Below are 24,418 nucleotides of genomic sequence, written 5' to 3'. Positions count from 1 at the left end.
TGAGAATTGAAATAGTAGCAGCAAAGAAATTCTGGGGTGTGCGGGATATGTGAGGTGTGTGTGTGTGTGTGCGTGCGTGCGCATGCTCACGAGGAGCCTTGAAAAGTAGGAAATAGAAAATGTTAGGTACTATGGTTAGGCTCTCAAAATTTATTCAATCTCTGTTAGAGAGCAAAATGAGGAGTTCAGGTAAAAGGGGCATTACTAACTCCATCTCCAAAGATGAGTAATAAAAACAGAAAATAAAAAAGACCAATTATAGCACAAGCAAAACTTGCATGAAAAACATTTAGAGCCCCTATAAAAATTAAAGTAAATAGGAATATCTTTGGGACATATTTAGAATTTAAGTTATTTAGTCTTGGTGATTGATTAGGTGGAAAACTTGAGGAGGAGAAAGAATCAGGAGATTCCCAGGTTACAGATTTGCATAACTGGGTAGAAGATGTTATTACTGACTGCAGTACAATATAGAGGAGTCATAAATCATACCTAAGAGGATGGGCTTTGGCATCAGACACGACTGGCTCCCAGCCTCAGCTATTCCACTTAATAGTTTTGTGACCTTGCCATTAAATTTATCTCCCTCAGACACTTGGTGTCTTCATAGATACTATAGAAAATGTAATAGCTCAGAGAGTTATTGAACCATTAATTATAATGATATATGTAAAGTACTTAGTATATACTACCTGACATTAAGTAAACACTTAAAAATATTAGCCAACATATTTTAAAAATATTGGGCGAAAAAAAAAAAGTATAGGAGACATAAATTCATTCTCATGTCTCAGCAAAGTCTGAAGTTCAGACTGACCAAGCGGTGGCGCAGTGGATAGAGCATCAGACTGAGATGTGGAAGACCTAGGTTCGAGACCCCGAGGTCGCCAGCTTGAGTGAGAGCTCATCTGGCTTCAGTAAAGCTCACCAGCTTGAACCCAAGGTCACTGGCTCGAGCAAGGGGTTATTCGGTCTGCTGAAGGCCCGTGGTCAAGGCACATATAAGAAAGCAATCAATGAACAACTAAGGTGTTGCAATGCGCAACAAAAAACTAATGATTGATGCTTCTCATCTCTCCGTTCCTGTCTGTCTGTCCCTGTCTATCCCTCTCTCTGACTCTCTGTCTCTGTATAAAAAAAAAAAAAAGTCTGAAGTTCAAGGAAATGAACAGGACTTAAGAGTCCATTTGGGAACATTTAACACATAAATGGTAATTAAGATTATTAGATTGATGATTTTCACCAAAGACAATGCATTGGGGTAAGACAAGCAAAAAGGTGTGGGAATTGAAGGTGTTAACAAAGTCTCCATGGGAGAGACTCAAGAAGAAAAAGAAAGAAATTGATAGGAGGTTGAGAAACTGTAAAATTTTTAATAGTATAAAATGTTATCATAACAAGATATTCTAAATATATTTGTTACAGACAGAATTACAAATAAAACTTTTTTTCCTTTATTCTATAATTCATTTTGATCCTTAACAAGTATATGGTTTTGCAAGAGACCATGAGACAATTGTGGAGGATGAAAAGGAGGGAAATCTCAATTATTAAAAAAAAAAAAAAAAATGTATGTATATATATATATACACACACACACACACACACACACACACACACAGAGTGAGTCAGAGAGAGGGATAGATAGGGACAGACAGACAGGAATGGGGAGAGATGAGAAGCATCAATCATTAGTTTTCCATTGCGACACCTTCGTTGTTCATTGATTGCTTTCTCATATGTGCCTTGACCGTGGGGCTACAGCAGACTGAGTAACCCCTTGCTCAAGCTATTGACCTTGGGTCCAAGCTGGTGAGCTTTGCTCAAACCAGATGAGCCTGTGCTCAAACTGGCGACCTTGGGGTCTCAAACCTGGTCCTCCCCAACCCAGTCCAACGTTCTATCCACTGCACCACCGCCTGGTCAGGCGTAAATACAATATTTTTAAAATGCAAAGTTTACTCTTGAAAATAACATCTCTCATGCAATCTTTCTATACCCAACAATTCATTTAGGTTTCATATGACTCATTTTTTTTCTAGTCTGGATAAATTACTTTTTAAATGACTGGTCAACTAAATATATAGCTGTTTGACTTGTGTGTTTAACTTTAGATGAAATCGATATGTAATACTTCCCAAGAGCAAGAAACGTAGCTACTTGAGTCAATCAGAATATTTTCTACATTCCTAACAGTGTCACAGGCACTCTGCTGGTAGGAAACTGACTGAAGATCAGTGCAAAGAAGTCAAAGCTACAACTGCATTCACGGTCATCTCTTCAGACCAGAGCACTGTGCTCATCACATAGTTGAAGCTTAATGAAGATGCTCTGTATGTCAACATTTTTTTTTTTTAATTCACAGAACAGATTCAAACACAAACTCTGCAAGATTGGTGATGTGACAAATCTTTTTCTTAATAAAGAATTGACCATCAAGTACCTTAGTACAAATTGCATAGCAAAATAGTTTAATTTAATTATAAAGAACTTATAGACATTAGAGTAGGTACATATGTAGAAATGTTATTTCAGAACACACTGGAATAGTAGATGATACTATCTTGGATTTAATTTATTGAAAACTTTCAAATATTTGAAATTTCCTTTGTGGAAATAAGTCAGTGTTTCAGGGACATGTAATTTGAAATTTTTTTTTTCCTTTTTGGTAATAGTCCTAATGTATGTCTCAATGATCATTCAATTAAACCAAGACACATTATGGTGCACTAAAATTCCATAACCACTTTTACAAAATTACATTTTTTATTGACTAAAAAGTCAATGCTGTAACACAATTGTTTTCATAAGTCAAATAAAGCCATCAGAAAGTCAAGTTGCACTAAAAACAGCTACTCCATTAAGATGCACAATCTTCCTCGTTAGTTTTGTTTGAACCAAAGGACACAGCCATCCATTAACTCTGCATTCACTGTTTCCCCGTGAGATATGCAAGAAAGCATGACAATCAGATGTTTTAGTTAATAATCCTTGACCTTCTACAATGGAATACAAACTATTTTTGCTGTGTCTATTGAATTTTTAATTGCAAAAACTTTCATTCATTAGCTAAACCTCGCTGCATTTTGGAATATTTGAGTGGTCAACAGCAGTATCATCTCTAATGTCAGAAAGGGAAGAAGGAAATAGAGGTGTGTGTGTGTGTGTGTGTGTGTATTTTATTTTAATTTTTTAGATTCTTTGTTTGAAAGCCAGAGTGGTGATTTTTCAGAGTGCACAGTGAGAAAATAAAATAACTAACTAATTTACAATAATTATAGAGGAGATCAGAAGAAAGCGACAGGGTATTTACCAAGAAATTCGAGTACTTAATTAATCTGACCCCGACTCACACAAAAAACTTGCCAAGTAAAGCTCTCCTAGGCTGTAGTAATTAAGTATGTTAATTGCAATTAGCACACTTATTACAAAAATGATGTATGCGTTCATCATGATTTTAAAAGAGGTGTCATTTAAAAGCTTCCTCTTCTAATTTTACTCCCTTTTAATATAAAGTCAAAAAAAGTTCAATTTGTCCCTAAATAAAGGAGGTAGAATACTCATTTCGTAGAAATCACATAGATCAAATATCCTAGAACCAAACTAATGTATTACGATATTTTAAGAATATAAAAAAAAAAAAAACTACAATTATTTTCAACTATATATCCTATCAGATTTTACAAGCAAGTATTCTAAATGATCATATTTTTTATGTAATACTTTTAGAAAGCCTGAGCTGTCTGTCACAATCTAAGAAAAGGAGCAGAGAAAAGGAGAGGAGAGGAAAGGGTAGTAAAGGGAAGGGTGCTGTGGTCGATGAACTATGTCCGTTTGATTCATCATTTTATTATCACTGTAGAATGAGTGACTTGAAAATGGTAGGTACTTAATAAATAGAGACTGATTATATAAGAAAAAAATAAAACAGTTTATCATTAAGTTACTATGAGTAGGTTTACAAATAAGAATAAGAGATAAAGGAGGGGAGAGAAATAGAGACAAATACTTTCAAGAAAATTTTAAAATTAGCTGTGGTTTAAATAAGAGATAAAGGCATCACATTTTTTAAGATATAATATTGTTCGTTGAATGGAAAAGTGTCTTAAAGGATACAACTTTAACTGGGATAACAATATTATAATACGAAGAAAATTTATTATCCTTATTATGGAGATTTTAGAATACTTTATCTCAAAAGAAAAATCTAGAAGGAAAAAGGATGACAGGGAGGGAGAAAGAAAAGAAAGAAAGGAAAAGAAGAAAGGAGGGAGGGAGGGAAGGAGGGAGGGCGGGAAGGGTGAATGTGGAATATAAGTTTAGCATCAGCAAATGAGAAAGCATTAAATGTGATCATAAAATAAAAAGCTATACAATCTGGTAATAAAATTTGCATTTCTATTTAGCAAAATACTGCAATAAAAGGGATTTTGAAGAATTCTCCTTTACGAATTTGTTAGTTCTCTGTTAAAATGCACAATTCTTTTAAAGGAATACTGAATGTGAGTCTAATTATCATATTATTACTATTCCTATATTCCTACCCATACTGTAATTATAAGGAACATGTTTGATTTTTGCTTTCACAGGATCAGAATGCTTAGGCATGTTATGTATTCTACTACTTGAATGGGGAAAGTATTCTGAAATTGGAAAATAATCAAGTGATTAATAGATTTATAAATTATTAAAAACAAGAAAGTCTTAAAAAACAATTACAAATGGAAAACTACACTATGATATGCATTACTATTTCAAATAAATTGTAGTATTTACCTGGAGAGCTAGTTGTTATTGAAATAATCTTCCCTTGTTAGGAGAAAAATATAACCAAACATTCATTTGTTCTTTGAATTGGGGTGATCTCAAAGAAACTAATTTAACTAATAAGGAGATAGGTTTAGTCAGTGATCATTCATTAGCTGTCATTATCTGTCTTTGAATCCAACAGTTTTCCACAGTGGCACTGTGTGACCAGTAACTCATATCTGGCAAGGGGACTGTATTTGCACTTACTATAGGATTTTACACTAACAAAATGTTAGTCCCACCTTCCTTTACTCTATTATTATTGATTTCTCACATACACAAAGTCAACTGTGAATCTGGGCAAATCTTTAGGGCAGCCTTCTCAACGCAATGGCTCATATTTTCACTTTCAATCAGCCCATGCTTTCCTAATTATGAGTTAACATGACAATAGAAGAAGGATTACAGAGGAAAAAACAACCCCTAGCAAATAACTTCTTCAATGTAAAAGCCATTGTCCCTGTGGGTCAAATTCTATTTGGTACACTAGGTCAGAGGCCAGTTAATGTTAATGTTGTTAAAACTACAGGAGGTCCTCAGATAAAACCATTTTATTCAAACTCATTTGGTTATAATGTTGTTGAGAAAAAAATCAATTCCTGGAAGGGCCACTGTCATTATGGAATTGGCACTACTCCCCATGTCTGCCTGGTTTTCTCCTGGGACTCAAGTTTCCTCTCACCCCTAAGTGAATCATTATGTTTAACTTGCCTCAGTCTCAGTAAGTGTGTATGTGTGCGCACACACCCTGTGATGAAAACGTGTCTTTCCAGAGTTGAGCCCCACCTTGTATTCAAGCTGCCAGGAGACATTCAGGCCCCCTGAGTCCCTGCCCTGGAAAATGTGGATTAAAAAATAATGATCTTACTTGTTTTTTTTATCTCTCTTAAATGTATATATTGCTCATCAAAATTTAGTATTAGAAATGTTTGGGGTCTTAATTTAGCAGTGTGCTGATGTTTTTGTGACCAGAAATATACCATAAAAACATACCTCATTTTTATCAATTAATTTATAGGAAAACTGGTTTAGTTATATGTCATTTTGCTTAAAGCCATAGTTTCCAAAAACCAAAGATGGCATTAAGTAAGGACTTACTGTACAATCATTTTATTATTATTCCCAGAAAGAAGAAGTGAATTTTTCATCAACTCTAACAATGTGTGCAAAGGAAGAGACTGTATTTCCTTCAACAGAAGTTATAGAAGGGTGCTTTGTGCCTCAAAAACTTCAAATGTAGAAAAAAATAACTAGACCAAAAAAGGGTGCTTAATCTAAAGAGACTCACTGTATGAGCTAAGCAGGGATAAACTTGATACCTCTAGAAAGAATTTCCTTTTCTTAAACACCCAATTCCTCTCCATGGAATGGAGACAATTTGAGCCAAATGAACTAACTGCAAACATCACTGCACTAGGAACATACAAATGGCCAACAGGTACATTAAAAGACGCTCAACATCACTAATCACCAGAAAAATGCCAATAAAAACCATCAACAAAATGAAAAGACAATGTACTGAATGAGAAAAGATATTCATCAATGATATAACAGATAAGGCATTGATATCCAAAATACATAAGGCACTCATACAACCTAATACCAAAAAAAAAAAAAAAAATACAATTAAAAACTAGGTAGACATTTCTCCAAACAGGATATACAGAAATTCAACAAACACATGAAAAGATGCAGTTGCTATATAAAACAGTATGGAGGGTCCTTAAAAACTTAAAAATAGAACTACCACATGATCTAGAAATTCCACCTGTAGGTGTTTAACTGAAAACAATAAAGCCACTAACTCAAAAATATACATGCACCCCCATAATCACTGCAACACCATTTATAGCAGCTAAAACATGGAAGCAACATGTGTCTATCAGTACATGAATAGACAGAATAATGGAAAAGAGGACTGTTGTTTTCATCTCTATATAAATAGTGCTCAGAATAGTGCCTGGCATTAGACTACCATATAAATATTTTTAAAAAAGACTTACTGATTTTTTACAGAAAGGAGAGAGATAGAAGGAGAGAAAAAGGAAACATCAACTCATAGTAGTTGTCTTCTATATGTCCCTTGACCAGGTAAGCGTGGGGTTTTGAACTGGCACCCTCAGCATTCCAGGCCAACACTTTATTCACTGTGCCACCACAGGTCAGGCAATTAATATTTACTAAATAAAAAAAATTGAGATAAAAATAATATGATCTTAGGACATTAGCTTTGATATAAAATAATCCAAAATACATACAAATAAAATTTCAAGGATATTATTAGGACTTCCAGACTGCTGCCATATGTTCGACAAACATTTTATATTCTGTGTAAAGACTAGTAAGAACACCAATAGTTTGTTGACATTTTAGTCATGTAAGAATATATTCATTATTATAAAGAGCGATGTGAAAGATCATATCTCATATTTTTCCATGTACAATCTGGATAGATTGTAGTGTTGAACACTTTATTATATATTGCTTTTCCTTATTGCTTCATGTATATTAGACCACAGAGTAAAAACAGATTGATTAAATATAAGAACCTAAACATTAAATAAAATTTACATGAAAATGGCACTTAGATATTGAATCATAAGGTATTAGGTGGAAGCCTAATTTCCTTTACATGGAAGTTAAACAGTTTAAAGAGGTGTTTTTGGCTGCCAAAGCGATAAGGAATAGAATTGTTACATTGTGTTATATCAGCTTAGTGAAGCTGGAAATGTTTTATAGCTTCCCCTTCCAGATACCTGCAATGAGAATTAACCAGAAGTACAATTTAGAAGATAAAGGTAAAGAAGCAACCATTGTTCTCAAAGATCATTGTGCACACGTTTGATGGACAAGCCTACAACTGGTCCTCGCTCTGCTATATTCTTCTATTAGCTCTTCCTCTTGATGGCTGCCCACACTGATACACAGCAGCCTCAGGTCCACCCAACTCTATTTTCTTGGCTGCAGTCAGACTAAGGCAGTTGCTCAGCTGAGGCAGTAGCTACTTGTAGACCTCTGCAAGGGCATACCACCACGACCCACTTCCTGAGTGGTTCCACATGCTTGGATTCCCAGATATTTTTGCCAGTTATGACTGCTCCATCTCTCGTAAGGGCTTCGATCTAAATGGATAGAGATTTTTTGTGTGGCAAGTTAGAAAAACTAGGGCTAGATATCATACTCAAACAGTTTAGTAAGTTGAAGATAACTTTAATTCATATAAACAAACATAATCTGTATACTTCATATACATAATTTGAAGATAACTTTAATGCATATAAACCAACATAATCTGTATACTTCATATACATAATTTAAAATTGTTTTCTCTTTGTCTCTCTCTTTCTTTTTTCTTCCATCTTTTTCTCTGGATATGCCTATACAAATGACTTATACCACTGGAAACTTACAAACTCCAATATGCTATAATTAACCTCGGTAACAAACACATATACACATAAGTAGACATTTGTTTGCCCACATGGGCTCATAAACATACACTCCTACACTTTCACCTTAGTTTGTAAACAGCCAGACATCTAAGGGTCTAAAAGGTAAAATACATGCATTTTAGATACAAAAGAGCAGCAGGTAATGGTAATTTTTACCTTATCCTCCACTGTCAGTGAAAAGGAATTTCCAAAAACAATCAGGTTAAAACTGATTTCAGTTCATCAAGTGCAACTGAAACCACAAATCACAGTTACACCAAACTAGAACAAAGTAAATAACAGTAGACATTTCATATTACAGTCCTAAAATTCAACCACATTTCTCTCATTATAAATATATATATGTATGATAGTTACATTTTTTCTTATTCTTGTTTCCAAAAGCATATGTGTGTATTTATGCTAATGTATGGTATAACACAAAAACTCATATATATAATTTATTTACAAATATATAGCAAGTACTTACTGTGTACTAGTCTGCCAGATACTAGTCTTATCTCCTGAGATATATCAGCACACAAAATGTAAAGTTCCCTGTTCTCCAAGAATTTACATTCCATAAAGGTGATGGAGAAATAAATAATAAACATATTATAGAAATATAAAAATATAAACAGGATAAAGAGGATCGTATTGCCTGAGGGTTTTGTGCAACCAGCACTAGTAAATAGAGAGATGAGGACAGACCTCAAAGGGAAGGGAAGCTTGAACAAAGACAGTCAAAGGCAACAAACCACATAGGTATCTGGTAAACAGCATTCCAGTTGGAGAGAATGGCTAAGCAAGGTGGAGTAAACCTCATTAAATTCTCCAGGAAAAGCAAGAAGAGTTACAAGAGCAGAATGAGCAGGGAGAAGAGAGTATATCAGAATTAAAATTAGGGGCACATCACTCAGCCCTTTGGCATTTCCTGGGAAGTAAACAGGAAGCCATTAGTTGGTTTAGAACAGAGGGTTTGCACAATCTAACAAAATTTTAAAGGAGGATCTTTGATGTTAAGGCTGATCTTTGGAGGGCTAGAAGCAAGGAAATGAGTTTCGAGGCTAGTGTAGTAATTCGGGTAAGCAATTAGTACTACTAGACTCATGAGTGGAAAAGCAAAACTGCTGAGAATTGGTAAATATTCTGCGAATAGTTTGGAAGCAGAGACAACATGATTTCCTGGAAGATTAGACCTGTAATGTGAGAGAAATAGAGGATATAAGCGAATTTGAAAATTTTTGCTTGAATAACTAAAGCGATGGAACTTATCAACAGACATCGGAGAATAGAATATATTTTGTGAGTGAAGAGCAAGAGGTCATTTTGGACTTGTAAATTTGATATCTCTTTTAGGTATTCAAGTGGTCCAAACATCTAGAAAGCAGGCAGAGGAGATTAGATTTGGGGAGATCTGAGTTGGAGATATATACTTGGGAAATATCAACATAAGGTGTTTAAAACTATGAACTGTATGTGTGGGGGTAGACAGGGGAAAACAAAGCTGCTTCCACATTAATGAGGGAAAAGAAGAAACCAGCAAATAAAACTGAAAAGGGATTTCCAGTGAGAGAAAAAGTAAAACCAAAGGTGTGTGAGCATTTGGGAATTCAAGTTAAAAAAAAAATGTGTTAAGAGAAAAATTAACTGGGTCAAGTAATTATTAAATAAATTGAGGAAAGAGAAGAGTCTTTTCATTTATCAGTTGGCAGTAAGTTTTTGGAAGCACATACAGGAAAATGCTGGAGTGAGCAGATAACTGGGAGGTGGGATAATGGGTAAGTAGAAAGGGAAATGAAGATTTCAGTTTAAGATATTTGACAATACAGTACCTGATTTTCTTCTCCATGAGCATAGATTACACTTATAAGAAAATATGAAAATACACATTAAAAAATAACAATCATGATCTAGGTGACAAAGTACATCAGGCAACAACTGATGAAAACACCAAACAGGTTATATTTCACAAATATCCTCAAAATAGTACCCATGAAACTATAATGGAATCCCAAACATTGTTAGCTGTTATTTGGATTGAACATTACCTGCAGATGGCTTCTTTTAAAGTATAAAACATGTCACCAGTAATGAATAATGTTAAGTAATATCAAAAGTATTTTAAAAGGCAGATGCATAAAATTATTGTATATACATAGAGAGCTAAACAAAAGTTATATGCAGCATAAAGGATAAATGAGCGTTCTGTGACTGTGAACATAGATAAAAAGACTGGTTGTAGAATTCAAAGATAGGAGGGGCATGTAATTCCATATCAGGTTGTTTATGAAAAACATGGCTCATAAGAGCTTTTCACAACGGAGTAAGGCTGAGAATAGTAAGAGATCAGAGCTAAGGTAAAGTAAATAACCTGGAGTCAAGTGTTATCCAATAAGCCAGTGACTTTATAGGCCAAGGGTCCATAGTAATGCAGAAATAAAGCAAGCTATCTCTAGAATAATAAATTACAAATTCAACCCAGAATAAAAGATGAAATTGCATAATAAAATTGAAAATCCTAAACTACCTGTTTTTATTAATTTGGGACAGGAGATAAAGTTGAAAATATTTTGAGATATAAAGAAAGAATGGGGAATAGAAACTATAAGACATCTTGATCCTTTTGTAATTAGTCTTCAAAAATATTCTAACTTATTTCTGTCATTATCAGACCTCTCAATGTAATTTTCTAAATGCAGGTTAAACACTTGGTAATAAGCTGAAGAAAAATGAAGGAAGTGTCTTAGTACATTTTGTAACTGTAGTTACTTTCCCTTAATTTTTATCAGAGAAAGACAGGTATCTCCATTGTTTGGTTGCTTTTATAAAGAGAATTTTGGCTCTACCATTTCAGCCTCAAATATTCTCCTTACTTCATGACTTTTGAAACTTTCTTTGGCATTAAAGAAAGGAAGAATAAATGCACTTACAAAAATTGGTTAAGTAATCATGAATGAAAATATCTTGGCTGTATTAAAGTTATTAATCATAGATTTGTGACTGGGAAGCAAAATGTAATAATTTTTTAGGGTAGTTCTCTGTGAATTCACAATACTGAGAATTGTTTTCTCAAGTTTATTTGTAAAAACACCCATCACTTACCAGTTTTCCACGGTGACATGAACTAATGGACCATCTTTAAATAAATTCACTTAGAGATCCAGAATATGTCACAGGGCTTCCTTTTTCTGTAGTGCTGTAAAATTAGCATCAAACACAGAAAATGTACCATTCCTCACCTCCCCCACGGTTGTCATCTTTACACTGTAAATCACAAAGCAAGAATAAATGAAGTTGTTTTCCTCCTGTCATTCATATTTCATAGCTTTCTCTATAGTATAAAAGTATTTCATCTTTAAGAAGGATTAATGTCAAAAGGGTTCATTGCCTTCTATCAGAAACATTTAGCTAGCTTTAGAGATCTTACTAAAGAAGTTGCTTTTAATATTTGTGTGTGTGCACACACACATAGTGATAAAAATAAAATATAAAAGCATCAAAAATGCTTTGAAAAACATTTAAAATATGTATCTAGTGTTTTTACCTTAATTTTCAAGATTTATTAGCACAGATAGATATATGCCTCTGAAGAAACTGTAGATTTAATGAGAAAGCAGACATGTAAAGGAAGCAATCACCATGTTGGAATTATAAAACAGATTTCTGCCTCTGTGTTATGACATTTATAATTGATGTAACATTGTTTAAAATTATAGACTGCTTCATCCCCCAGTCTTGTCTCTCTGTGTAAGCATGTTTATGTTTATGTATGCATGAAAGAATAAGGGTAGATAATAAATTTAAATTTAATTTTGAGGATGCTTAGTTATGAATGAAAACATGTCAATGAGTTGTCTATGTTTCCTTAAGAAAATGTCAAAAAATTAAAACAGAGAGAATGTCTGCCTTTCTGTTCAAAAAGATGTCCAGAAGTACTCTGAATAATCAGATAATAGTCTCATGTGGAAATTGACTCTTGGCTGAAATTTCATATTCTTGGGAAATATAATTTCTGTGTAGTTATCAGGCACAAAGCTTCATGGAATTGTACACTAAAGTTTATTGTATGATTAGGGAATCTAAAGAAACAAGGAAAAGGGCCTGACTCATTATTTGGGTCTGATGACATGACTCACATGAATATTAAGTGATAATGGGCAACTTAGCTTACTGCAAATCAAACAGATCCATGATCCATCATTAACCTAAGCGAGCCTTTGCTTTATTGAAGTAGCCCTCTAAATGAACAGGTCACAACCTGTTTCAAAGCTCACAGATTTGTTAATGTTCCAAGGACTTAGAGTCTATTAGATCAGATGGCATGATCATGTACAAAATTGTAGGCACTTTGGATAGCTAAATATTTTAAAGAATATTCTTTGAAATTTGCTTTAAACAGAGCATGTGGCATTTGTGACATTATTCTGAATAAATGTGCATGTGTGTCAAGTTGAAAGAAAAAAAAGACTCTGTAGAGAAATACTGCACAAGAGGAAATAAGTTCCTACTCTAAGCTGACTTTCATAATGCAATTAGCTCCATTAGAGAGAATGGAATTTTGAATACTGTTCAAATTAGGGCAGTGCAGTTAGCAGCAGCAGCAGCAATTCGGGAAGAATTAGCAATGCCCTTCTTTAGAGAGCTACTGAATTAAACCTTGGAGGGTTTTAAGATTAAGCCATTTAATTGTTACTTTAGGAGCTCTGGACTTTGCACAGACAGGAGTCCAGGTGTTAATACTGATTCTCCTCTGTTCTCTTCAGATAACAAAACTGAATCTCACAGCCAATTAAGACAAATCTTTAAAGGCCTTCTTCCCCTTTTCAGTGTATCCTAAGAGGTTTATTTTAATTGTAGACACCATCGGGAATCAAGACACTATATACAGTGAGATAGTATTGAATCTTCAGTTGACAAGGTAACTAGCAGTTTTTCAAATTATTCTGTCTTAACTTTAAAATCATTTTTTCTAGGTTGATACTCGCATTTTATTCTTTTTATTCCCTTAATCAGAGAACACTTTTTCAGCACCAAATACTAATAAAAGTGGCACGATTAATTAATATTACATTTATAAGCCAAGTTATATGCATTATATTACATTAAAAAATCATATAATTTACAAAAATGTCTCACTCTCCTCCCTAAAGATAACTACCCTTAACTTATCATCATGTAAATTGTTCAAACCCCTTTTATATGTATGTGTATGTTTAGGTGAATATATACTCATATTTATTCTTTCATTCACTCACTTATTCATTCACCAAACACTCATTGAGGTGTTCTCAATGCCAGGCATTATTGCAGGGATTTCTTCATAGGGTATGTATTTTATGTTGGAAGATAGATAATATAATGCAGTATCACGTAAGCTGAAGTGGGTTCTATATAGAGAAAATTAAATATGGATAAAGGTAAAGGTAATTATTTCAGGGAAGGAAGTGTTATTTATAGACAGGGGTTAGAAAATGTAGCTGTGAACTAATTATATTTAAAGCAAGATCTACACAAAGTAAACGAGGAAGCAGAGTGAGTGCCAAGTCTCTGTGGCAGGAATAAACTTGACATAATGAGAAAAAAAATAAAGGAGCTAGCCAAGATATTGGAAACCATGGAAAGTACTTTGGTGATATTGAAGGGTTTTTATATCTCATTACTATGCAATGGATTAGGGATGAGGATTGATACAAGTAGAAGAACAAAGACCAGTTGGAGACTGACAGTAGTGGTTGGATCAAAGGTACCTAAGGTGGAGGTGAGAAGTGATTGAGATAAAGACACATTTAGACAATAAAGCCAGTACAGTCAGTATTGACATTGATTGGGTTGAGATGAAAAGAAAGCAAAGCCTGAGAGAATGACCTTAAATTCTTAAGTGAATAATTATTAATTGATTGAAAGAAGAAGATTAGGGAAATGTATATATTTAAATTGTGGTGAGGAGGGGTAGAAACCAAGAGTCTTATTTTGAACAAGCTGTATTTAAATGATTATTAAATCTTACTATGAACTGAATTGTGCTAAAATTCACAGATTACATATGTTGAATTCCTAACCACCGATTTGATGGTATTTGGAGATGGGGCCCTAGGAAGGTAATTATGGCAAGAGGAGTTCAAAAGGTGGGGTCCTTATTATGGAATTAGTGCCTTTGTAAGAAGAGACAGCAGATAGCTTGCTTGATCTCTCTCTCTCCGCATGAGCACAAAGAAGAAGGCATATGAGTTTTCAATGAGAAGATGCTGTCTATAAGCTGGGAAGAATGTTCTCATAAGGAACCAAATTAAGTCAGCCAAGACCTTAATCTTGGATATTTGAGCTTCCAGAATTGTGAAAAAATAAATTTATTTGTTTAAATCACTCAATCTCTGGTATTTTGTTGTGGAAACTTAAGCAAACTGATGCAGATGTGCAAGTGAAAAAACTCAGTAGTCATTCTGAAAGAGGAGTCTGATGCTCAGCACAGGCATGAGAGAAAAAGATTTAGAAAGATGTATTCACTTGGTATTTAAACCCCTTCAACTGGATGGAAGTACATCTTCAGGAGTTTCTAGATTGAGAGGTAAATAGTGTTTAAGACTGCACTTGAGATATGTTGTTTCTATTTATAGGTCTGAAGATGGAGAATTTCCACAAAGTAGAATGAGAAGTTGCAGTCATTGAAAGAAGAATAAAACAAGAAGATACTGGCAAGCACATGAAAAAATAGGTCTGCATAAAATAAACTAAGTTTTGAAATTGCTGGATTTTTTCACTTTGATAGGCACTGCCAAATTTCCTTCCAAAAAGATATCATATTTTAGAATTCAACCAAAACTCTATGAGATTGACTGTGGTTTTGTGGTATGTTTTGTATTATGTATTTTGAATATGTCATTTTAATTTTTCTTTTTCAAATCTAACAACCATTTAACAATATTGCTATCTAGAGGTGTGTTTTTGTAAATTTTAGGGCTGGGACAGATCACATGCCATATATTTTCATTTATAGCCTTGTTTTCCTCAACAATGCTGTTACATAACCATAGGCATATAAAATTCCTTGTTCAATAAACAAGTAAAATATTGAGATTTGAATATATTATAGCATAAATATCTTTTTAATACTGTTATTAAAATTTCTACTATTTATGTTTAGTATATATAGAACTGCTGTGTTTATCAGATTACTTGACACACTCTAATACTGGTTGCAACAGATACAATTCTAATATATACTGGACTTCTTTCTATGTTAAGATTTAATAGTGGTAACCTTCTTCTTGTACAGAGTTTATTACAAATATGAGATACTGATTAAGATAACTAGATGTCTATGTGTGAGATCCTCTTTAACTTATGAAAGTTACCCTGGTCTTTTTATTTCTGCTAAGTAAAAATATATAAAAAACTTTGCCAAGAGCTTATTTTTCACTTTTTACTTACTATCCTGTTGTTAGTAATTAGGGAAGAGTATAGTAAAATCCTGCTTTTAAGTATGCCTGAAATCACATCCCTAAGAGTAATGATTAAACTTCATGGAAATATATATTGACTCACAAAGTTGTAAGAGGAGATTTTTATTTTGGATATATTGTTATTTGTTTGTTGCTTCAAGCATTCCTAATTTTTCCTCAAAGATAGTTTTAAATGCATTACACCATTTAGTGTTAATGATACCACCAGTACATTATTTTTATGGGCAGTCTATTAATGTTAATTTTCTCTACTTCTCAACATTTACTAACCATTTGGATCACTTTCAATTACATATAAAAGTATTACTTTGAATAAATTAATTAGCATCACATTTTGGTTGATTATTTCCTAACAGTTCTTTTTGACATTCAAGGTATTATAATAAATGCTGAAATATCAATTAAAATTACTTGAGTCTTTGTTTTTAAACACTATTTTAATTGCACTATTACAATTAATGGCATCTAATTGTATCTTCCACCTATGCCCTAGATAAAGTTTCATCTTCTTTATGTTGGTTTCCAAACGCGGAAGTTTCCCAGATAAAGTCTGAAACTGGCCAATGTACAGAGAAGCAAGGAGAAACTGAACAAAGAGGCAGGCCACTCCAGGTTGCCTTGGGGGCTTGCGAAATGAGAAAATATTGACATTCACCTACTAGAATCTTGAAGCTTATACAGAGGCCTTAACAGGGTTCAGTAACATATCCAGTCTAGATGGTCTCAACAGTGGATTAGTCTCTCAAGGCTATATATGTGAAACAGCAACAAGTGTGGGGACGGTAAGAAGTACATACATTTCAATGACAGGAGAATGAGTGAGGAGCCTATGATTGCTTGGATTCAGCTCAAGGGTCAACTGGCAGTCACGCCTTCTTGATGAAATTCTCTAACAATCTAAGACCTTGATTATCATGTATTTACTTTTTCCTTTCTAATGATATACATCTCATCTATTCACATATTTGATCTTTTATTTTAGAAAATTCCAAAAACTTCCCTTGACTCTGCATTCTCTCTCTAGCTCCGTCCTAGTCTCTTTGCTTTATTTTTAAAATACAGGGGTAAAAGTTCCATCATAATCTAAACCTCACTGATTCTTTTAAACTATCAGAAACATCCATTTCTATCTATTGAAATCACTCTTGCCAAAAATAAGTAATTTCTTTTAGATAACCTGAGGACCAAGTCCATCTCAGCATGACTGAATTCTAGCACATCAATCCTAGCCACCACGTGTTTTCATCTAACCCAGTGGGCCAGCTCTGGCTATAGTTCATCTTTATAAATCTAGCTTGTTATAATCACGGAAATCTGAAAGATTTGACCATTAGTGCCTGCTGTCTCTGGGGCAATAGTATATTAAATCAAAAGAAAAACAACCAAGAATCAAAAGGTTAAATAACTTGGCTTCAAAAGCCCATAGAAAAATTCTCTAAATTTGGATTCAACCACTGTCTCACTGCAAGTTTTGATCCCTCCACATTTTAATGAAGATAATGAGCCAGGGCTCATCTTTACATGGAGAGAAACATTAGTTTTGGTATAACAATTTTCAGAAAATAGAGATCTAGAACCCATCGATTATACAGCACACTTACGGTATAATAATCAGTCATACTTGTAACTGGCATCCTACTTCATGAATAAGTTTTTACTCACACCCGCGCCCTAATGTTAACTACTTCTTTTGTATTTGGAACTAAGTATATATACCTAAGTCATTTAAATGTGTAGATTTATGAGTTTATATATGTCTTGTATTTCCCTAATGGGTGTGCACAAATTGGGGTCTCACCTTCTCACATTAGAATCTTCACACATATATGCATAAGATGTATATATTAAAAAATTTAATTGAGGCCCTGACCGGTTGGCTCAGTGGTAGAGCGTCCGCCTGGCGTGCAGAAGTCCCGGGTTCGATTCTCGGCCAGGGCACACAGAAGTGCCCATCTGCTTCTCCACCCCTCCCCCTCTCCTTCCTCTCTGTCTCTCTCTTCCCTTCCCACAGCCGAGGCTCCATTGGAGCAGAGATGGCCCGGGCGCTGGGGATGGCTCCGTGGCCTCTGCCCCAGGCGCTAGAGTGGCTCTGGTCGCGGCAGAGCGACGCCCCAGAGGGGCAGAGCATCGCCCCCTGGTGGGCAGAGCATCGCCCCTGGTGGGCGTGCCAGGTGGATCCCAGTCGGGCACATGCGGGAGTCTGTCTGACTGTCTCTCCCCGTTTCCAGCTTCAGAAAAATACAAAAAAAAAAAAAAAAAAAAAATTTAATTGGTTACAGTAAATGCTACATCTCTCACACTATATTATGAACACATGTGCAACAAAATGACTTAGATATTCACAGAGCAAAGGATATTGAAGAAATCCATAACCCTTTAGTGAAAAAAATAACTGAAGCATATTGAAAACTGAATTTATCCCTTAGTACCATGAACTATCATAGAATAAAGTGATACTAACCTGAATGAATCTATATTTATAAAAATAGTAAACATTAGCCCTGTTTTCAATAGCTTAGGAGGTGCTTTTTAACTAAGTGTTAATTAATAATTTAATGACTGAAAAATGAATGCTTAGAATATTTATCCAGAATCTAACAAACAGTAGAATAACATTATGTGAAATTCATGTTATTCAATTTTTCAAAAATCATGACTTTCTTAGTCTTAGTCTTTTCCAAAATTTTTACTTATTTTTTATTATTATAAATATTTACATGTGATGTTTAGATATAACTTTAAGCAACCACTATTTGATATTCAACTCAGGTGACATTATTCACATTCACAAGCATATACAAAGTTTGGTGATGATGTATCACCCCTTTAGTATAGTAATTCAGGAAAAAATGCAATTAATTTAAAGACTAATATTAAAAAGCTTTAAAAATCTATGAGTGTAAATTGTTCAATTATTATAATGTATTAGTAAAGTAAAAGAAAAAGTCCCCAGTAAAAATCATAAATTTCAATTCGTTATTTAATAATTAAGTTTACTTTATTTCTCTTGATATAATTTGGGCCTATTCATAAAATATAAAAAAAATGTTTGTTAAAAGAGAGGTGAACTAACTTCCACCTATAGTGTAATATAGATAAAATCATGAATTAGTGCCACATTTTAAGACAAACATCTATTGACATGGTAATAGTGACATAGTAACACAGGACATAATTACTTTAAAAACAGCTATAATTTGTTAAAATATTAAAGGAATAGTATCTTACCTTAAATGAAACTCTGGAATTACACTTTTTTTTTGAAAATATGAAGACACAGTCTACTAATAAGTCATTTTATTAGACAAGTCCTTGGATTTGATATTATTACATGAAAACAGAGCTCATTGCTGAAAAGAACCATCACTATGCATCTTCCTATCACAATTATTAGACAAATTTAAGGATATGACATCTGAATGGCATAGATGTGAAAACACTGGAATATATCACATTTTATTTAAATACAGTTTAGCAGACTATTCAAAGTTTCACTTTATTAGCAAGAGTGATTTGATGTTCATCATAGGGTATTTTAAAAGGTAGATGTGACAGATATTCTTGTCAACCACTAAATGATAAGTGATTGATTTCAACCAACATTACACACTCTTACATTTAATACATTCTGCCCAAATACCAGATGCAAAAGATGTTCAATTTAAGGAGAGCAGTTCTACGTTCCCCCCTTAAAGGATGTGGTCATATTGAGGTTTAAATATGTCACATGATGCGCTAACAGGGCTTTTCTCCTCACAAACTAAGCACTGTTTTTCCTGTGATGAAAACATAGTATGTATTATTCCACATGTAGGACAAAGGACATCCTTCCTCCCATAATAATTCAGGTCTCTCTTTTTGTGAGAATTATCTAAAATAATCACATCACTAAGCAGATCAATGGAAGAAATGAGGTCTAGTAGGATAAAGGAATTCTTGGCTTGAAAACTTCCCCCTTGTTTGAAAATGGTATACAGCAGTAGAAGTTAAGAGTCCACCAATAGGAGATTTGCTGAACACAATAGAAAAGAAAATGAGGTGTATACACACACACACACACATGAATTGGCAGGATTAAACTTGGATGTCCGTCTTTAAGTAAGGACTATTAATATGGGGGGAAATATAAAATGGAATTGGATTTTTAAGTTAATATGAAACCCTTTTTCTTTTTATGTCAGTAGTTTCTATAGCAGGTAGAGAATAGCCACTAGATTTTGTTACTGAACAAGCTGATCAAGCTGATGTGCTGGTTAGTTAAATTAGTTAAGTGGAAGCTCTTAGTGTGTAGCTATGCTCTTGAGCATTCCAAAACAATTTGTCAAGCACCTGCTTCTGGCTTAAGAATAGTACCCATCTGCCTTACAATTCTAAAGAGACCTTTAGATGAAATCACGGAAAAAAATTGTAATAAGAACCCATTCCAGTTACATTTCTTTCTAGAAATAAGAATAAAAATGTATAAATTAAAATGCTTATCTGCCCATCATATGACGGAGCATAGAAAAGTAATATTTCTGGACAGCTGTGTGTCTAGATATCATTTTATAAATCTTAAAACTGACCAGGTGTATGAAAAGGTTAAGCAAACTAATACCTGCTTGGCATGGTTGGATTTTCATGTTTTGGTCATGCATAGTGTAATTTAAAACTGCAAACACGTTTTTAGAAGCTACTCTATTTAATTCCCCACCCTCAACCCCAGCCCCAGTCAGTATTTTAGGTAATTTTCTAGACGAGCAGTTTGTGAATGAGCTTCAAAATACCTAGTGAGAAACTGAGAATCATGACATGGTCACGGAATCTGTCTAAAGTATGTCATTCTCCTCTCCAGAGACTGTAGAGAAATATGTCTGTAAGATATCAAGGACTCTGGACGACAGAGGCTCTGAAGTCTCTGTGATTCCATGTAGAAACAAATAATGATGTTTTAAAAGAAAAAAAATGTTTATAAAATGCTGAAAGTCACTTGGAACATTGGCTTGCCTGTTCTACATTGCACCTATTTCTAACTTTTTAAATGTACTACCAAATGATTAATACCCTTAGGATAATTTTGAAATGCATATTATATAACCCACAGTAGCTCTCTGGTAATCTATATCCCTTCCGCTTGTCCCAAATTAGTTTTGTGGTAGGAAAGTCTGCTGTGTAATGAAATACTAGCTATTCCAATTTTACATTGTTTCACAGATGTGTTTTTAATGAAGAGTGAAGTTTTAAAATACACATGTCTTAATAAAAATCAGTGGAAAAGGGGCTGAAGGTTTTGCATTTTAACAAGAATCGGCAAATACAGGTATTTACAGAAGCTGTCTGAATATAAATCATTACCTATTTTGTGGTAAAAAGAGATGCCAATAAAGCCATTTATAAAATAACCAGTTGAACACCTGGCATACCTAATTATTTTCGTTTGAAATTTCACCATGCTAAGTAACCTACACTGATGGTTAAAAACCTTTCTTTCCCTCCCCTCTAAATTTAACCTCTTGCTCTGAAGACTAGAGACTTGTTTAGAACTTACCGAAGTTTCCCAAAGCAGAGCCATGCACCGGTCCCTAAATCAGACGCCGGATCTCTGTGAAGCCTCGTTCGGCTCTGGACTACGCGAGGCAACACTTTATTAATCATGTACGGATTTCAGTGCCCGTACCCTGAAGCGATCTCACACGACGAAATCCCGACCACAGGAGGAAGCCTTACCTGATGTCAGAGACGCCGCGGCGGGAGCAGCAGCTTAAAGGGCAGCAGCAGGATGCAACAACCCAGCCTTGCACTGAAGGTGAGACCCTTTTCTGTCTTCTCCCTGTTTCTCTCTCTCTTTTTCTCTCTTTTCCTTTGCAATCACTGGAGCAACAAACTGCCTTGCATTTGGTCCCCTTGCATGCACAGAAGGTTTTCCCAGCCCGGCAGCCAGCAGACAACACTTTCTTCCTGGAACAGGCTGCGTCCCTTCTCAGAAACGCCTAGACCCGTGTGTGGCTCCCTCCAGGTTTACCCGGCAGATCAATAATGCTCTCCAAGCGGCCCCCGCGCAACTGCTGCGGCCAGCGACCAGCCAATGGGGGCCCAGGATTTCCTCCCAGTCATCTCCCCGCCCTCAAAACAAAACACAGCGTGCCTTTGACACATCACCGAGTTGTGAAAAGTAATTGAATTCCGTATTTGAAATGTATCTTGTTTGTGTGTTTTCCCCCTAGCGTTCACTGTATCATGCTTTGGGTGTAGGGAAGAACTCCGCAGCTCTCAGAACACCTACTGGAGGAGTCCAGTGGAGAGGAAGGTTCTGGACTGCTGAAGTGAGAGCTCCGGGGTTAGTTCGCAGAAGCTTTGGTGTGGAGATGTGCGAAGGCTGTTAAAAATCTGATATGTATCAGATAGGAAGCCAGAGGCTTGGGTTTTAGTCCTCCCTCCACTAAATCAAGGTCATTTTACCTGGAAGTTGTCTCATTCTCTAAATTTTGTCCGAACAAGAATCAGGTGCTGAATCAGGTGCTAACTGGAAATAACCTTATCTAAACACTTTCTACTAATTCATTTATCTGTCATATGCTGATTGAACTTGTTCTCGATTCTAGTTTTCTCTAGTTTGGGTATGTTTATATAGATTTTTTAAATCAATGTTATTGTTTAGTGAGGGGATTTAATAGTGATGATCTGTACCTCTATAGAATAATAAAGAATTTTGTAAAATGATTTTTAACTCATAATAAAAACTAATACTATTGGAAACAGCAATACTACTACTTCCTCCAAAATCACACCACTGTATGTGGTGATCTTTCTTTATGTTTTTGTTGCTTCACAACCTCCAAGGCTCCCTGTGGGGATTAGAAACTGGTCTCAGACATAGAGGACAAAAGGAGACCTAATAGGCAGCTCTCCAAATTGGAAGATGGTGGGTTTAACAAACCGAAGATTTACAACAAACCAGCCTATCTGGGCACCTCAAGCCCTGGATATCTCTGCACCTACACACCATAATATGAAGAGTTTAAACCAGGGGTCAGGAACCTATGGCTCACGAGCCAGATGTGGCTCTTTTGATGGCTGCATCTGGCTTGCAGACAAATGTTTAATAATAAAAAAATAATAATGTTGAAAATATAAAACATTTTCATGTATTACAATCCATTCATTTCCTACTGCTCATGTTCATGGTGTGGGTAGCTGGAGCCAATCACAGCTGTCCTCTGGAACAACACCAAATTTTTATTGGATAATGCTAGCATACATGGGTCCTTGTATGGATCTCACGGAATTACATTTTAAAATATGTGGTGTTCATGGCTCTCTCAGCCAAAAAGGTTCCCAACTCCTGGACAGAGGCCTTTCCTGTGTTCAGACATTGTACTCAGTCCTGATGATCTCAACAATGCCTTTTATGCTCAAGGCTGCTAACTTGCAAACAGCTCCGACCATGGGAGTGGTGGGCAGAACGCCCATTCCAGCACAGAGGATGGCCGACGAGCCTCTGATTTCTCGTGTCCTACTTGGGTCCACTGGTGATAATGTCCTCTCCATGAGCTCCTCCAACAATTTTACTACTAGAGTGCTAAATATTGAATAAAAATTTACTTAAACAAGTTTATCAAGAAGCGGGTATTTTCTCTTTAAAATTTGTATTTCAAGAATGAAGCAATATTTAGGATAATTATTTAATAAGTATGTCAAAAATCTTGAGTATAGAATCTCTATGCAGTTTATCCTACAAGTAGGATTGGTAGCTCGAGCCACTGCACAAATAAGAATGTCTTTTCAATGTCACTGTTGAATAAGAATAAAATTAATGTGTCTTTCTGAAATCTTTTTCCACTGAAGTAATACAAATGGGTTGATGCATTCGGTGTAGCCAAGCTTTGTGTGTCCTGACAAGCTGAAATAGCTTGGGGACACTTTACAAACAAAACAATTTTGTTACCTGTCCATCATATGACGGAAGCATAAAAACGTGCAATATTTACAGCACTGCATGCTTGTCACTATAAAAAAGAAAATGCTCACTTTATTATAACTCACTCATATAGCCAATAAAATTTTATCCAGTTCATTCCCCAGCAGAATGTGGTCATCTGGCTTTCATGAAGAAAGGAATATGCTAAGGAAATGGAAAGCATAAATATTATTTCTTTCTTAATTTTAAAATAAAATGAATTCATTCCTTTGAATTTATTTACTTATTTATTTATTTATTTTGTATTTTTCTGAAGTTGGAAAAGGGGAGGCAGTCAGACAGACTCCCGCATGCACCCGACTGGGATCCACCCAGCACGCCCACCAGGGGGCGATGCTCTGCCCATCTGGGGCATCGCTCTGTTGCAACCAGAGCCATTCTAGCGCCTGAGGCAGAGGCCACAGAGCCATCCTCAGCGCCTGGGCCAACTTTGCTCTAATGGAGCCTTGGCTGCGGGAGGGAAAGAGAGAGACAGAGAGGAAGGAGAAGGGGAGGGGTGGAGAAGCAGATAGATGGGTGCTTCTCCTGTGTGCCCTGGCCAGGAATTGAACCGGGGTTTCCTGCACGCCAGGCTGATGCTCCACCACTGAGCCAACCTGCCAGGGCCTGAATTTATTTATTGATCACAAACAATAACTCATTGAATACAGAACACTGTCTCTGTTCTATGGGTTAATGACTTTTAATATGTGGTACCCAGACAAGTAGCAAAAACATCACCTGGAAACTTATTGAAAATGCAAATTTTCAAGCCCCTC

At 35.2% G+C, this 24,418-nt stretch overlaps 1 protein-coding gene across 4 annotated transcripts in view; it reads right to left on the bottom strand.

Annotated features, from left to right (window-relative positions):
* The window catches only part of CDH12 (cadherin 12), a 979,368-nt gene extending 957,673 nt beyond the window's left edge, over positions 1-21,695 (bottom strand). For 3 of the 4 annotated variants that reach the window (XM_066374045.1, XM_066374074.1, XM_066374064.1), the window contains exon 1: positions 21,410-21,695. The gene's annotated coding sequence lies outside the window, so the exon portion shown is untranslated. Of the gene's footprint in view, positions 1-21,230; positions 21,276-21,409 lie in introns of those variants that run through there. The other variant, XM_066374054.1, reaches the window with a different exon arrangement.
* Positions 21,696-24,418: the final 2,723 nt, after the last annotated feature.

Source organism: Saccopteryx leptura, chromosome 1 (assembly GCF_036850995.1).
Source record: "Saccopteryx leptura isolate mSacLep1 chromosome 1, mSacLep1_pri_phased_curated, whole genome shotgun sequence".
NCBI classification, from domain to species: domain Eukaryota; kingdom Metazoa; phylum Chordata; class Mammalia; order Chiroptera; family Emballonuridae; genus Saccopteryx; species Saccopteryx leptura.
Note: the sequence above shows the minus strand (reverse complement) of the source record. Positions and strands in the feature narration are given on the sequence as shown.